At 35.1% G+C, this 16,452-nt stretch overlaps 1 protein-coding gene across 4 annotated transcripts in view; it reads right to left on the reverse strand.

The window, feature by feature from the left end:
* The window catches only part of tio (zinc finger domain-containing protein tiptop), a 140,047-nt gene that overhangs the window by 111,888 nt on the left and 11,707 nt on the right, over positions 1-16,452 (reverse strand). The window contains exon 2 of one of the 4 annotated variants that reach the window (XM_029322081.2): positions 3,539-3,568. The exons of the other annotated variants lie outside the window; for them this stretch is intronic. The gene's annotated coding sequence lies outside the window, so the exon portion shown is untranslated. The remainder of the gene's footprint in view (positions 1-3,538; positions 3,569-16,452) is intronic. 4 annotated transcript variants of the gene reach the window in all.

Raw genomic sequence — 16,452 nt, forward strand, 5'->3', positions numbered from 1 at the left:
GAAAATGTCTGAAGCGAAAACAAGAAGCTTCTGTTAGAAAGAAAACATTCTTATGTTTAGCACCTAAAACAATGAAACCATACTCCACGCAGGATTCTCTTATTTCGGTATTGGTCAATCTGCCATTTTCAAATCAATTAGATTTTTTATCTTTGAATAATCGAAACGGAATAAAATTTGCTCTATTGATAGAAATAGAAAATTGTTGAAAGAAATTCCATGATTCAAATAAATATGCTTAACAATTAATCCTCTACTCTAATATATTTATATTTTCAAATATATGAGATATATTATGTCGCAAAATATTTATACAAACTATATTTATACATTTAATTTTAAAACAAATTCATAATTTTTCTTTACACGAGCAATGAAAAATTTATTGAAAAAATTAGATAAATGTAATATCTTTGTAAAAGTACTATTTGTAAAAAAAATGATCTCTAGAAAAATACTTATTTAAACAACTCACACATAATTTCAGAATGAGAAGCTTGTAATCAACTATATTAATTTAAGAAAATTGAAACTTTTTTTATAAGAACACTGATATTTTAAATTTCAAAGATTTGAAATCAAGATCAATAATTTAATGATGTTTAGAGATATTTAGTGATTTGATATGATACTGTGATTATCGAGATACACATAATATGCAATTCTGATAATTTAAAATTATTATTAAAATATATATACATATATTAAACATCCTATTTAACAATTACATTATATTATATTAATTTTAATCCAACTTTAAATTTTCAAATACGTGTATGCAATCTCTGTAAATATATTTGGCATAGAGAAATCTTAGTCCGGTCAATATTTAATTGCATTCGATTGCATTTAATTTAATGCGACTTCTAAACGCGTCTCGTGAACGATATGCAAAAAACGAAAATTGTCGGAACGACACGAGAGAGAAAGAGAAAGAAAAAGAGAGAAGGAGACAATAACCTGAAATAAAGCGAGACAGACAAAAAAACCTTCAGCGGAGTGCCGATGCGAACAATGGTCGCCACAAATCAACGGGATTATGCCACTATTTCACACATGGATATGACCGACTCACCTGATAAATCAAGCTGTCGTTCGGTCACAATAAACAATAACATTTGGACGCCGGCTGGCGGGACGGCTGGTGCGACTCTTCTTCACTTAACTCGGTCATTCGCGTTTCGTGTCGCGTCGCGCAACGATCGCGCGTGTTATTTCGCCGTCCTCGGCCCTTTCGAATGCGTGCCGCTCCGCGCGATAATAAATCGATCGACGAACGATATCGCAATGGACGCGTGCAAGAATGCCAGAGAGAAAGGCTCTCTTTACTGCTACAAAATAGTACAAAATTTACGGGAGAATCGATTTCGCACATTTGTTTTGCTCCTTGCGATGAATCGATTTTGTCAATTCTTCTCGTTTATACACGTTATATAGTGACAATTCTTTTAACAATACTTTTAATAGATATTTCTACATATATTTCTTAAGTTATTTTAAATATCAATTTAAATAAAAATTAAAGGAATTTTATGTCAAGCATTCAAATTGTTTTAATTACGAAATTATCTATATAATTTAAAATAATCAAAGAAAATAAAAAAATTAAAAACCAAGTATTAAAAATTTAGATAAGAAATTAAAAATCGTATTTCCTACTTATATAATTTCATAATATTCATTAGAAAATCACATAAAGATTTATAGCCTTTTTCATAAGACAGGTCTTTATTTACATATTTATTTGTTATATATCTGCAACATTCTAAATGCTCTTAAATATTAATTAAAATTGCAGTTAATAGGTTCTAAAGTAAATGTATTTTTAAAAATGAAGCAAGACCCCCCTCATCCCAAACAACTGTACTGAACGCATTTAATATTTTATCAACATGTTTAATAATATTATTTTGCTTGCATTATACGATTGCGAGAGTTAATTTGACGAAAGTAATGTTTCGAAAGGAAAGTATTTATATTTGCACGGATTTGATACGATATATTGTATCTGCGTACAACTTAATTTTTCAATAATTTTATATTACTTACTTGAATAATGCCTGAAGTTCGTATATAGAATTTGACAAAGTTGCCCTATCATCATTATCCATACGATATACTATAATACATCCATATAATAAAACAATCGTCCGACTCTTTTTTCGACATTTCCGACATTGTCACTTAAAATCACAATTCAAATATGTATGCAGTAAGGAATTTTTAACATTGCACTATACTCACGACTGTGTAGCATGTTATAATATTAATGGTACCGATGAAATATTTTTGCTTTTCAACCTTTATGATGCTCTATCGCGATTAAATGTATCGACTCACGATTCCAAACTTTTCATTTCCGACACTAATAGTGCTCTCACATTCGACCGATTAAATCTATACAACAATCGTCTCGACGTCACAAATAATTGTGCACGACAGACTGCGATGAGACCAACTGACAAAATGTGCGCGAAAACGAATGTTCCGATTCCATTGAAACAATGTGGTCTGATTCCGTGATTTTGTACTATGCGAATCAAATACGACTGTCGCAGTATGAATTTTTCTTTTACTTGAAAGCTGATTTTCATTATTAAACGCGACATAAACGTGATATGTATATATCGAATGCTAATATATTATGTAATCATTTTTGTCACTAGTTAATTAACAAACGTGTTGCATTATTCATTAGATAAATTGATGTTAGGTTTAGATAAATTGATTGCTTTTTCGTAATATTATAGATTGATTGCGTGAATAACATGTCCGAACGTAACACATAGTAAAAATTAGAAAAATTTCGATCTAATCTTTGTGATCGTTAACACAGTACTGACTAAACGAGAACGAGAGACTATTGAAAATGTATATAAACAGACCGTGCGTACGTGGTGGAAAGGGAAGGGAAAGATCCTCGGAGCTCGACCGTTTTGTTTACTATAACGTAAAGGGATACGACAGTACGAATACAGCTGATCCGTTTAGACATGTAAACAGATGGATTGCTCGTGCATTAATTTCTATTAAATGCGACATTAATATATGTATACATATATGTTTACGTATATGTTCGTATATCATGTTAATAATATAGAGCACGAATATCATATAGATATAATTTGTATATTAATAATTATTATAACAAATGTTATATTCATTAGATGATTATCACCCTTGATAGTATTATAGATTGATAGTCTATACAATGCATCTAAATCTATGACACGATAAACATCATGAAAAATTTTAATTTGCACAATAGTCGAGACAGATTGTATAAATAACTATAAAACAGTACGATTTTGGGTAATATTGTGTATTTGTGTGTGTAAAACACAAATCTTTTTTAATTTTAAAATTGTCTCTCTCAAGTAGGGAAAAGGTTACAATGGATTTCTTCATAGGGGAGCTCGGATTTTAATTTAAAGGTTCATGTTACACGCACAAAATACATAATATTGTAAAGTGTCGACAAAATCGAATAGAATTTTCACACAATAATACCCAAAAAATAAAAATTGATGAAACTCACCGATGCGGTGCGCAGCAACGGAGTTGTAAACTGTAAAATATAAATACATGGAAATTAGTATAGTGAAATTAGTACTAGTAAATTTTAAAATAAATGATATTTAGCAAAATAAAATTATTATTTACATTGAGTTTTTTTATTTGATTTATTAAATAGATATATTTAATTAAAAATATTACATTATTTTTATCAACTATTTTTTTAGATATAAACTTTTCTTAAACTATAGTAAGCAAAAATTTAATTTTTTTAATACAAAATCTACATATTTTTTTTATAAATATGCAAATAAATTTGACTAATTTATAAATTGATTAATCTATTAAACACTTAACAAGAAAACATTATATGTATATATAATATTCTGTATTATGAAATAACGTACAAAATATGTACCATGCAGTTATGAGTATATTTAATTAAATTTAAATAAAGAACAATAAATAAAAAATAGTATAATAAATAAATAATTTACCATAGAGTTGTTTCGCCGTTGCTCGGTGCCATCCCGAGCATCCTTCTCGTAGAAGTTTCGAAACACTTGCACTCGAATTACATTTTTTCGTTCGCGACGAGCGGCGACGCCCAGGTTTTAGCTATTACAATTTACAATCTTTGACGCGTGGTATTTGAAGAGTGCAGTTCGAAGCTTCTTCTACGAGGAGGAAGTCCGAGATGGTATCGGGCAACGGCGTAGCAACTCTATGGTAAATATTTAACTGTTCAATATTTATAGATTTATCAAATATTTTTACATATTTATAAAAAAAATATTACCTAAATTATTTATAAAAAAAATTAAATTTTTGCTTACAAAAGTTTATAAAAAAGTTTATATCTAAAAAATTTATTATAAAAATAATATAATGCTGTTATCAAATTAATTAAATATCTATTTAATAAATCAAATAAAAAAACTCAATGTATATAATAATTTTATATTTCAAAATATCAATTATTTAAAATTTCACTAATAACTAATTCTCTATACTAATTTGCATGTATTTTACAGTTTGCAACTCCGCTGCTGCGCATCGTATTAGTGAGTCGCATCAATTTTTATTTAATAGATAATAATGTTGTGAAAATCCTCTTCGATTTTGTTGAAACTTTACAATATTTATTTTTGTACGTGAAACACAAATCTTTAAATTAAAATCCGCCCTGCCCTACGAAGAAATCCATTGTAACTTTTTCCCTACTTTTGAGAGCGACAATTTTAAAATTAAAAGAGATTTGTGTTTTACACACAAAAATATACAATATTGTAAAGTTACGTAAAAATCAGAGAGAACGGAGTTCTTCAACATTACCTAAATTCGTACTGTTTTATAGTTATTTATACAATCTGTCTCGACTATTGTGCTGGTTACAATTTTTCATAATGTTGATCGCATATCATACTTGAATGCATTATGTACATAACGCGTTTGTTATAATAATTATTAATATATAAATTATATCTTTATAATAGTCGCGCTCTATATTAACATGACGTACGAACATATACGTATACATGTATATATATATTAATGTCGCATTTAATAGAAATTAATGTACTAGCAATCCATGTGCTTACATGTCTAAACGGATCAGCTGTATTCGTACTGTCGTATATCCCCTTACATTACATAGTAAACAAAGCGGCCAAGTCGCTTCCCCTTTCTCCACGTACACACAGCTTGTTTGTACATTTTCAAAACAGTCTCTCGCTCTTGCTTACTACATTGACGATCGCAATGATTAAATCAATTTTTATAAATCTCATTATGTTACATCCGGATATGTTATTCACGCAATCAATCTATGTACAATACAGTACGAAAAGATAAATAATCAATTTATCTAAACCTACATTCAGTTTATCTAATGAATATTACAACGCGTTGGTTAATTAACTAGTGATAAAAATTATTACATAATATATCAGCATTCAATATACATATCGTGTTTATATCGCCTTTAATAAAAATCAGCTCAAGTAAAAGAAAAATTCACACCGGGACAGTCGTATTTGATTTGCATCGTATACAAGTCGTAATCGCAAAATCGGAATACTAGTTTCATCGTTTTTATGCTCGTCACTTTTCTTGTCACTGTTCGTGATGCGTGCGAACTGTACTTATTATTTGTGATGTCAATAAATATTTGAATGTCCTATATTATAGATTATCATCTAAAAATTTTGAAATATTTTTTGCAATTTTTCTCAAGCTTATATTTTGCGCGTATTCATATTTATGACAAGTTCAAAGCTTATCACAATGATGCACGGTAAATCTTTTTTTATTATTGAATTGTCAAAAAATAGCAATTTTGAAACTAACAATAAAACATTTTGCCGTACGCGCGCGTCATACTGTTCTTTTTTCTCGTGAAACATTTTATATAAATATTTAAAAGTTTTTATAATTATTATGCTTTATAAAAAAATATTTACAAAAAGAAACATTTTATAAAGAATATATTATGCGCTATACTTTATTAAAACATGATTAAAGAATGAATACAAAATAGATAAAAATGGCATTATTTTATAAATATTACATAGTGCATAATGATTTTATTTCAACAAAAATTATAATTAGGTGACATTATCAAAATTAGCATTATACTTATAAAATAAATCAGATTCTATATATGGTATATGCCTCGTATGTATAATATGTAAATTAAAACATATACGTCAAATTAAAATCTATAAAGGTTAAAACATATATAAAATACGTAAAATTAAATAAAAAAATAAATAATTTGTAAAGCTGTTCTATACCGAATACTATTCATGATGTTTTTTTATAATCGTTTAGTATATTTCTGTAATATTTGAAATTGATTCTCAATCATCTGAATAATGCAGGCAGTTTAGAAATTTTGTTAGTCTTGCATCCTTTGATCTTGATTGACTATAGAGATTTTGCTATGTAGAGATCTTGTATCTTTTGCATTTAAGAAAAATAACGACTCGAGAATCTATGGGAAACGACGGGATTTGAATTCTTGATTCGGCAGATCGAGTGTCCAGGCATGTCCAAGTTCTCGTTTGCCAGGTCGAATTTTCTGAGGATCGGCGTAAAACGAGTCGAGGAATTTGTTTGTCGAACTTAACCAAGCCCACAAAACCGGTCGTGTATACCGATCGCGGCGGAGTGGCCGGTACCCGTCGACTAATTATAGCCTCCTATTTATTTTATTTACGCGTATGCGCACCCTTCGCTCTCATATATACGCGATACCGGAGCGCAGGGGGGAGAGAAGGGAGAAAAAGAAAGAGAAGGAGACAGAGCGATATAGTCATAAATCAAAATTCCATTTCAACGTTCTAACGAAGGATCAAATAAAACACTTTAATTGACATTTTTACGGCGGCCGGCAGCCGAAGTCGAACTCCTGCCTACACCCGGCCTGACCCTGTTGCGGTCTTTTTCGCTCGCCGGAATATGTACGCGTAGAAGAGCACGTGTCGTTCGACGTTTCGTTATCGTGCTTTTTTCTCTTATCCTTGAGCTGCTCCCTTATCTTGCGCGATCGAGCAAAAATACCCTCTCTCGTAATAGATATCTATGCAACCGCGAATGCGATGCTGCATCGTACTCGTAAAGTATTATGAAATGGTCAATTTTTTCAGTCAAATTTAAAAATACAAATGGACAAAAACTGCTGCTTTATTTTGGCATTATGAGACGAAAAAAATAAAAAATAAAAGATTCAGAATATTGATTTTCGAATGATGATAAAATAAAGATTTCCAATCAAGATGTCAAGATTTATAGGAATCGAAATACGAATATAAAATGAATCTTTTTTTAAGATATTAATATCAATCATTAAATGATAAAATTAATATTCCATATTTTTTAAAGACATTGAAATAAAAAATCCTTCGTACAAGTATAAAAATAAGTCGTGCCTTGATAGGAGATCTAAGATCGAGAGTCTCGGAAAAAAATAGAAAGTGGATTCGCGCGCGCGTAGAAATATGTTGAAGGAGAATATTAGGAGAGGGAATTGATTATATATAGCGTCAGAAGTTAAGAGTGCGTCGCCGCTGCGTGGCGGCCGATTATCAATAATTTCATGGTTTTTCGGACGAACCGGCGTAAACATAGAGAGTGACCGCTCGACCGCTTTAATATCGGTTCGATCCGATCAATAATAATAACAAAATATACGCGAGTCTCTTGTTCCGACGCTGATACGAGGGATGTATTATAGTAATTTTGTGGCGCGCGGTTTCCTTGTCCCAGCGCGATGATGCTCTTAGCCGTTGCTTAGAAATCATCAACAAAGTCATTTCGAAAATGTTGCCAGCTATTTTTTCTACGTATTCTCGGAAATTATCAAAAGTTAAATACTAATAAAAATCTAACAATACCATCACTATACTGTGACAAATAAGTCAAGATACAAACGTAAGATGCAAAACATTTAAAAATAGAATTAAAAAATCTACCCTCTATATGTAGAGATATTGTTATAATTAAATTTCTTTTTATATATCCAATGATGCATCGAGTAGAATTTAAGATGTAAGATATATGTAATAAAGAACATTGAAAAATTTATCGCGTTTAATCGTAAAAGATTAGTTAAAATTCATAGTCACGACACTGCAAGTTTAACGACCATTTTCATGGTCGCCAGGATCGATACGCTGAAAATCGAGAGTTCACAATAATGGATAGACAGTCTTCTCACATTGCATTACGGGGAAAGAAAGTAAAGAGAAGAATTTATTACATATATTTCGATTCTTCAAATATCCATTCGATACCTCTTTAGATATGTAAAAAGAAATTAAGATGAAAAAGATATATAGATTAATATACTACTATGAGAGTTCAAATGTAAAACAATGTTGAAGAAAAAATAGAAAGATATAATGATGTGAACATTTTACTTATTCTTTTACTTTTTTATATTTATACCTTTAATTTAATCATTATTTTTATAAACCTTTAAAATATTTTTTTATTATGATCTCCTTATGATAAACTTTGATTTTCGAAAGAAATTAGTGATTGCATCTATTGTGATTGAAAATCCAAAAATCTATATCAATCGAGAACGAGGTATACACAAGGAAAATACATATTTAATTATTAAGACGGTTTAAATAAACAAAATGATCAATTTTTATGTGAATTTATACATGTTATGCGAAAGTATAGAATTGAGAAATAGACAAATGGAAAGAGGAATAAATGGTTTATTGCACATGTTGAAAAGAGGGGAAGAAAGTCGAGGAAAAAAAGATAAACCGTGTAATTATAATTTATACGTTGCTTGCGAGATCAGATCTATTCACGTATCGAACACGACGAGTTGCGGCTTGATTGGCGGGAGAGAATTTTACGATTGGCGGCGCCAAGTGGTCACGTTTGACGGCTATCGAAGGGACCGCGAATCGAGGAGAGGGCAGACAACCCGAGATAGAGAAGCGAACAAAAAAATTCCGCGCGCGTTCTCCTTTCATTTTCGAGATAATAATACTATTCCTTTCTCTCTCTCCACCAACCCTTTAAATATAAACACAAAATCTCCTTATTCTCTCTCCGCTGCCGCCGCCTCTTCTCTTTCGATTCTCGTTGTTTTGCGGTTTACGACGGTTCGCGTTACAACTGATTATTAGCCCCCTTTCCTATCTCTCCCCTTCCTTACTCGTTCTTCCGTATCTCCCGCATCGTCGTCATCATCTCTCTCTCCTTTCTCTCCGTCTGTTCACACATCCCCTCCCTCAGTCTATCCTTTCGCTCTCTCTCTCTCTCTCTTTCACCATTATTATACACGGCCATATACGGCCATTATGCCCAGGCCCCGATATACAACACAATCCGCTGTAATGCTGGCCATAAAATTAAATTAGGGTTATAACACGATTTTTCACAAAGGTTCCGTGAACCGCACGTTTCAAACCATTCTCCCACCCTCGGTACGTCTTCCAGAGAGTCTTCTTCTATCCCTCTTGCCACATTTCTTTCGAGAAACCGCCATGCGGACTACCTGCCTCGATGATACCTGCCCGATCTGATCGTTTCATCACGTCTCTCGAGTGGCCAGCATCGACGCGCGGTATATAGCACGACAATTTGCACGATGTTACGGCATGATGTTAGAGTCGATTACTTGGCAGATTTTCGCGGGTATAAAAGTCGCGTTAGATCAACAACTCAAACTCGGATGACTCGAGTCAAAGTCGTCGCTTCTGTTCCTTTACTTCGCGACGCGATGTATCCATCGATACGCGTCTTTGTATAAATTAAAATGTAAAATAGATTTCAAATAATAAATGTAACATCTTAAAATCCTTATCAATTTTTAAAACAAATTGCTTAAACTGCGCTTAAATTGTTTAAATCGTTTAAACTGGCGATTTTGTAAACATTAAATTAATTTTCTTGCAATTACTATAGAATACCCTCAAATATAAGTATATGAGCAATACAATGTGTAAGACTGTTTTTAATTCGATCTAAAACCATGGTACTTTATTGCTAACCGTTATATATCTTGTTGCCGCGTCTGGCTTCGATTTTTTCCAAATTGGCTCCACGTTAGTTGTTAATCGAGAACGAGTATTATTGGCAGTCTGTCTAGATGGCAGTCAGCAATGATTATTTGCGAAATAATTCATGCAACCTTTCACGATAATAGGACGATCTCGTTTGTTGATGCGAATGTGACTTTATAGCTCTACTAACTATAAATATATATTCTTTGCAAAACACCATTTGAAAAGTCCAAAAGCACGGACACAATCGATAATCGAAAGAAATACATTCATTTTACTATAGCATTGCATACATATTATATACAACATTATTATAACACACATACTAATTATTTGTTCATACTCTAAATTAATTATTTATATATCTCTACGCTAATTTTAAAAATTGAAAAGATAATGTTGTTAAATATTATTACACTGATAAATATTTTGTATCAAGTCTATTATATTGATATTTTTAATTTTGAACAAAATGATAATTTTATTTATTGCTCTTTTAATTGCAATGTTATATACCCAGATGATAAAATATGCTTGTATATCTAGTTGAAATTTCTTATAAACGGAAAGTAATGGTTGTATCATAAATGCAAATTAAACAGAATTGTCTGCGCGACCTCTTGCTAATCATTGATGTATAAGATGCAACAGTAGTTAATCACAGGTCAATTGTGATGGACATTTGCAATTATACATCGATATATGTAGACGCGGTATTAAGGTCATTCAACAAATATAACCTGTTTTGAGCATTGAAGAAAATAAGGTGAAAATATATATGTCGCGACGTCTGTCGCTTATTGAAAAAAAGTTCCATTTTTGGAAAATAAAAACTTCTCCAGCGAGAAAAAATATCTTGCATCAAATACTTTTTTTCTGATTTTGTCATAAATATACCAGAGCAACCATTTCATCGTTCTATCTCCATTTTTAAAAAGAATTTAGTTAAAATAAGAAATATTTGGATATTTAATTTATTGCAGAAAATTATCATATAATTGCATCGAGAATGCAAAGAGAAACGATTATTCGGCATAGGTATAAACTTGTTTAATATAATAACTAATTATAAATAATAACAGAAATATTATTGAAAAAATTACGAGATTATTTAAAATCTCTCATCTCAAATGAAATCGATATCTCTGAAAGAATAATCTAATTTACGAAAAGGAAAAAAGAATGTATTTCGGTCACTATATGGGAAAAATTCGAGTGAGTTCGAGTTTCATCTATGGTCGATGGACATCCGACTATAAATGTTGACGGGAAAAGGCGGATGGAAGAGGCGAGAAATGGAGAAAGAGGAAATTCAAGTTTCGCGAAGGAGAAGAGCTCGCGAGGAGAATTCGAGAGGCCACAAATCACGGGCTGGGGGTGTCGGTCGGTCGGTTCGCTTCGAAGGTGGAAGAGGACTGTCGGGGACGCAGGGGGGGAGGGAGAGGGGTAAACTCGGGAGTCGCAGCGATAACAGGGATGGTCGCGAGAGCGAGAGCGAGGAGAGCAGCAACGCTAGCAGCAGGAGGGAAGGATGGCAGGCTGCAGACGCGGAGCGCGACATGCTTTATGACGTCTGTTCATCACATCGCCCCAGTCTCATAAATTAGAAATCACCCCTTAGATAGCTCTGGCACCCATCTCTACGATGGCGTCAGTGCCGTATCGCGGGAGGCCGGCATCGCCTCCGACAGGACGCAAGAAGATTGGAGTAGAGAGGGAAGGGACAACGCGGCAATAATTTTCAGCGTATGTCACGATGGGGAAAGAAAAAAAAAGTGGATGCGGAAGATCACACGAACGTTCACGCTTCGACCTGTGCGGTGGCTTTTGTGTGCGAATGCGAACATGGGTTATTAATTACCGAAGGCGAGTGATAGGTATTTATTGCTGTACCGTACACTCTGGTACTTTTAAACAATATTAGATTTAGACGTATGTGCGTTGGCGTGGAACGCAAATTGATCGGTCGTATCTCAAGACTGGGAATGCTATTAATCTCGGTGATACTTTGTTGCTCAACTTTGGAAATATCGCTGGAGATCGATTACTACAATTTACTAATAAAATGCATGACACAAGAGCCTTTCTCTTCCTCCCTCCTGCATATATTTATATTATACGTTTCTATGTATATAAACAACTTTTAACTACATTGCGTCTTAAGGATCAAATAATCGCCGATAGTATAAGTTTGATGAAAGAAGTCAACACAATGGATTTTTTAATTCAATTACAAATTGTTGTGCAACCGCTAATTTACGGAATTGAAATGAAATGAAACGTACCGGGTGACGCAATTCGACGATAGATTCAAGTTGAAAAGCAAGGCGAAAATTCCGGGAGTCAGAGAAGAGGCAAGCGCGCGAGGATTATCGAGCGGTCGGCCGACGTCGATTGAATTGGTGTAATGAGCTGATTGATTGGCGGTGTCTGCGCGATCGTCATCGTTACACGCTTGAGACACGCTTACACGTGCGCTGGCTAAGCGTGCAACGTCGGTTCGCGTCACTGTCAATCGCCAGCCGTGTCCGCCACCAGCCTTGCTCTCTGGCAGGAAAAGCGACAAGTGCGCCGAACTGTCAACGTGCCAAATATATTCCACTCTTCACGCCGCCTCTCTCTTTTCACGCTCCTCTCTTCCGCTCTTTCTCTATTATTTCGCTTCGTCGCATCGCGCGTCTCTAAATTCGCAGCCAGAACTCATTGTCGGTTGAATTTGCTGTCGTGTAATATTTTTTTTTCCTCATCGTTCGTTATATTTTCTATCCCTAAAAAGCAGACGGCAAACCGGCCGTCTATTAATCCTGTGCGGTTATTCGTTTCCATAAGAATGCAGCGCAAATTTGGACAGATATAGAATGCTTGTTATTTCTTGGCCAATTTTATTCCGCGAGATGATCAACATGATCAACCGCAAATAATTGCAGAGATGCACGTATATATTCTAAAATTGTTCATTCAGGTTGCAATTATAATTGATTTAATGAAATTCACAATCTCGGTATAATATTTCTAGAATATTAAATCAACAGCAAAAGGCATCTCGCGCGTTGATGCGTAGATCATAAACGTAAATCTTCGCCAAAGATGTTTGAAGTTGGAGATCGAAGGATCTTAATTGCTGGTATATTAAGCTCGGTGTCATTATAAATTCGCGCGAACGCGAACCGGAAACGAAGGAATGAAGTGAGAAACACAAGCGAGAATCTATACGGGGGCGCATTATACCGTCCAGTAGCTGCGACCGGCTTGGGTTTGTTGTCGAGGAAACTTTAATTGGCTCTCGAATCCGAACGATTAATTAATCTTCGATTGACTCTCGACTACTAATGATTCATTATCAGGGATCTTTGTCTTTACACAGAGGAGGTGCTCGACAGGAAAGAAATCGAAGATAGGAAATCGTGCTTTCTAACGATGTGGTTTCAATATTACAAGAGTAAAAAAGAAAGTTGGAATAATTTTAATTACTTTTGGCGAAGAGAGCTCGCATCGTCGCATACATTGTCTCGAGAAGCGCGAGCGATTATAAATCCGCGGTAATAATTAAGTACGTTTGTTTAATGCACAGATCGCGCGCGCGACAGCTTTTTATTTGCTTTTACATTTTTATAAATATTATTCCAATATTTCTCCACTTTAAATGCATTAAAATAAACTTTACTAATATTTTATTTGTTTTTTCTATCCACTATATCGAATAATCAATTATACGTTTATCTATATCTATAAACTAAATAATTATAAGTATTTATAATTGCAAAATCACATATATTGCAATGCATATGCATATATATGTATATAACAATATGTTGTGCTCTTAGAACAAGTTGATAATGACTTCTGTTTATATCATACAAATTTTAGTGCTTTCAATCAATTTCAGTAGTTACGTATTCCTTTGATCTACATATATCTTTTTCATCCTTTTTCTTCGCGATCGTCGCGGAAAAAGAAAAGGACTCTCTCTCTCTCCACTATTCCTCTCTTTTAACCTGTTTCCCACCATCGTCGAGTTATATTTGCTGTGCAGTGTGCCTGAAGTATTACTTAAATATTAACGTAAGTAGGAGTATGGAAATAGATCGTATCAAATATAATAGCGGTTCACACTGAACATAAACGATACCGTGTTTAATAAAAACACGGGTGTATGTATGTGAAGTTTGATGTTTAATGAAGAATTATAATATCTCGGTAGATCAAAGAAAGAGATAGTTTCGAATATGTTTAATATCTTTATTACCAACTACTATACTTTATAAAATCTACATGAATAGTCGGTATTTAAAAAAAAAATTCATAATATCGTTAAATATTACCTTATTAAATATTGATCGAAAATAAAGACTTTGAGAAGCGATTTTAATAGATAAACCAGCGTAGTCTAATTTACGCGTAATTACATAACGAGGAAAAAAAAATATAACATGTTGTACTATAGTTGTATAGATTTTTCCAAGATCTCTCAAACGTCTACTTTAAAATGCTCCATAATTATTATACTGTATACGTTTTAAATGTTCATATTCCCGTAACATACGATTGTATTCAATCCCTACATCGCGATTTAGTAGATGTAATAAAAGTGAGATAGAGCTACATAAGAAAGAAATAAAGCAAATGCTGTCGATCGATTGCGTTGATGCAGCCGCGAATAGACGGCAATTCTTAAAGCGCGCATTTACGGGAGCTCCACAAAGACAACGGCAACGTTGACGGAGCGTCAACGACGTTTCGGTCTACGAAAAGTAGACGACCGTCCGTTGAAGCCATTGTCCATCCAGGCCGCGGCACCGATGACACGGCGATGGTTTCCGGCAGCGTTGTGAGAGAAGAAGAGAGAAAGAGAGAGAGAGAGCGAGTGCCCGCTCGATACCGAGGGAATACTCGCGAAAAGTGCGGACTCGAGATACGCGCGTTCGTAGGAAGGAAAACGAGAAGGGGTAGATGGTCGTAGAGAGAAGGTCGGTAGCGGTTCAACCAACATCGAGCCGCAGTACGAGACGCAATACACGCGTGTATATGTATACGTGAATATATATATATGTCTATGTATGTGTGTGGATTCGACGTGGAGGCGAGACTGTCCATCTCGCGGCACGTCGCGGTAGAATGGAGTCGTGGAGGACGGCCGGGGTGGTTGCGGGGTAAAGGCGGGGGGTGCTTGGTCGAAGGTGGACGAGGAGAGGGTGGTAAAATGGGGGTGTTTGGGTGGCCGAACCCGGGGGGGTTGGGTCGGGAAGGAGGGGTCCCCGGGGGGTGGAATAGGGGGGTAGCTGTCGCTCGCCCGGGCAGCAGACGTCTTCTGACCCGGCCGGTGGCTCAACTCGACTCAACTAGACTCAGCGCGCGCTGGCAGGAGGCAGCAGCCAAAGTGAGAGAAGGAAGCGGCGCGAGGGAGAGAGGTGAGAGCGTCGAGGCGGACGAAGAAGGACGGGAGGCCGCGGGGGTGGTAGGTGCATTGCTTTTCGCAGTAGAAGGTGGAGGAAGTTGGGGTCGTAAGGGTGGCAGGCGTATCGATCCGGACGGAGCTTGGCTGACGGCTGACGAGGCCGTCACGCGAGACGAGTCGAGACGAGACGGACGGACGGAGAAGCCCATCCCTCCTTTCCCCGCGCCACCCCTCTTTCGTCCACCGGCTTCTGGAGAAGCGAGCTGACGGGGTGGGTCGCCCCCTGAGAGGGTGGCGGAGAGAGATACTGCTTACTTCCCCTTCGGGGCCTCCTCGCGCGCGCGAGAAACAGTATCTAGATTGTACGTACGTATACACGGCCGAGCTGTTCGGCCCCTGCCCTGCCTTCCCTTCTCTTTTCCCTTCCCTTTCCTTCCTTCCCTTCGGTTCCGTTTCGTGACGTGACGTCGATGTTGCTGCGACACGCGTGCGACTGTCGCTCTGGCGTGCACGCGCGACTCTACAAAGTGCTGCAAAAGTTGAGTCCAGTTGCTCGAATTAAATCGAAACACGACTATATACATCTAGACCGATTTCATCTATTTTACTCATTCAAATGCGTCCGATCCCCAAGATTTACTTTACCATTTTTTTTGCTCCAAGAATCAGTCAAGTTACATCGAGCAAATTTCAATATTTTTCACATTTTTGTCTTCAATTTTTTCCTTTCGTGGATTTAATATGTGGAATTTTCGAGATATGATCAAAACTATTCACTTATCTTTCTTTTCGATTTACATTTCATAATTGTTATATAAAACTACATATCTTTTATTATGAAATAAAATCATACACGTTCTCTGAAATTTATTTGATCACAAATACTATTAAAAAGATTAGATTGTTCTCTTTAATCCATTCTGAAAATTCGGAAATATATCTTGTACGCGGTAGCTAGATGCGTGCAATGTGTGGGGAATATACTTTACACGCATTTCATCCTTTAGA

Source organism: Nylanderia fulva, unplaced genomic scaffold (assembly GCF_048542155.1).
Source record: "Nylanderia fulva isolate GAGA-0341 unplaced genomic scaffold, ASM4854215v1 Scaffold1, whole genome shotgun sequence".
NCBI lineage: Eukaryota > Metazoa > Arthropoda > Insecta > Hymenoptera > Formicidae > Nylanderia > Nylanderia fulva.